Below are 1,653 nucleotides of genomic sequence, written 5' to 3' on the forward strand. Positions count from 1 at the left end.
GGGACTGCACCTGGAATACTGCATACAGTTCTGGAGTCCCCAAAATAAGAAGGACATGGAACCCCCAAAATAAGAAGGACATGGAACTGTTGGAGCAAGTCCAGAGGAGCCCACAAAGTTGATAAGAGGACTGAGTATCTCCCATAAGGAGACAGGCTGAGAAAGTTGGGTCTGTTCAGCCTGGAGAAGAGAAGGTTGTGTGGACACCTCACAGCAGCCGTCCAGTATCTGCAGGGGCCTACAGAGAAGGAGGAGAAGGACTCTTCCTCAGGAACTGTAGGGATAGAACAAGGGGGAATGGGCACAAATTGAAAGAGGGGAAATTTAGGTTAGATATTAGGAAGAAATTCTTTATGGTGAGGGTGGTTAGACTCTGGAACAGGTTGCCCAGGGAGGTTGTGAATGCCCCAACGCTGGGAGTGTTCAAGGCCAGGTGGATAAGGCCTTGAGCAACCTGGTCTAGTGGGAGGCCCATGGTAGGGAGGGTTGGGACTAGGTGATCTTTCAGATCCATTCCAAACCCTTAACATTCTATGAATCATTTTATGAATCTATGATTCAGTGGTGAAATGGGTGACAGTTCTCTAGAATCTAGAATTATGAATAAGAAATAGCAGTTTCACAACTTTGCAGTGAGTATATTTTATTGACCAAGAACTTGTGTCTTACTCACTGCCTGTTGAGACTGTAAATGCCTCAGGGCAAATGTAGGGTTTGTGTTCTGCATCCACCTCATCATCCACATCCCACTGTAAAACATGGGTAGATGGGTGGGTGAAAGAGGGAAATTACTTGACTACTTTGCTTTCTAGGTTTATATTTATTCATCATTCTTATTTAATCCTTATTCTGCAGAGCATAGAAGCAGTTAGGAAGGATGTGATCAATACTCTCAGAAATTCACATGTAACTATAAACTTGCATTATTTTCTATTACAACAAAAAAGAGTGAATGGATTTTGTATGCAGATGTAAAGATGTACTTTTGGAGATGCAAGCAATAAACAATGGAGATTGCCAATTAGACAAGGTGTTAAAACATATGTATAGCTGCCAGCATATATATAGTCTCACTCTACTTATGTGTTTTAAGTGCCTCTTGGATATGAGCCTAGAAATTACATTTCAAAATAAATGTATTCTCTTATACTAAATTGCATTTCTGTTTAACAATATTTTTTTCTGCTTACAACTTTAGCTTTTGATTTTTTTTCCCCATAACCAAAATTAAAAATTACCATTTTGAATTATGAATATATATTGATGGGCCAGCACCACATAAAACTTACTTAATTCCCAACTTCAGTTGCAGTGGAACAGCAGCTTGATTTAACTTTTGACTCCAGGGTCCATTCTAACACCAGTTACCAGAGAAAATAGCCTTACTTTCAAATGTTGAATTTAACTTTGCAAATAATGCTTCATAACTAGAAAGCAGAGGTAGGCAAGTTGTTACATCGTTCTATTCTGCCAGTCTACTCTGTGTAATGTCTTTCCATTCTTCTTTTGAGAATAAATTAATTTGCTATTGTGGAAAAATGTGTTTAAGTAAAGCTGATCTTGAGGCCATGAGGTTATCAGAATATTGTTTGAAAAAACTACAATGTAAAATTAAGCCACGGTGCTTGAATTCTTCATTTTGGACCATGCTTC

The 1,653-nt window shown here is 38.8% G+C and overlaps 1 long non-coding RNA gene across 1 annotated transcript; it reads left to right on the plus strand.

Annotated features, from left to right (window-relative positions):
- Positions 1–221: 221 nt before the first annotated feature.
- On the plus strand, positions 222–1,393 carry LOC127470175 (uncharacterized). Its single transcript, XR_007904194.1, has 3 exons — positions 222–276; positions 856–906; positions 1,347–1,393. It is a non-coding gene; the product is annotated as an uncharacterized LOC127470175 (long non-coding RNA).
- The last annotated feature ends 260 nt before the right edge of the window (positions 1,394–1,653 follow it).

The sequence above is a fragment of the Manacus candei genome, unplaced genomic scaffold, assembly GCF_025592945.1.
Source record: "Manacus candei isolate 608988 ecotype Guabito, Panama unplaced genomic scaffold, ASM2559294v1 h1tg000019l, whole genome shotgun sequence".
Lineage (NCBI taxonomy): Eukaryota > Metazoa > Chordata > Aves > Passeriformes > Pipridae > Manacus > Manacus candei.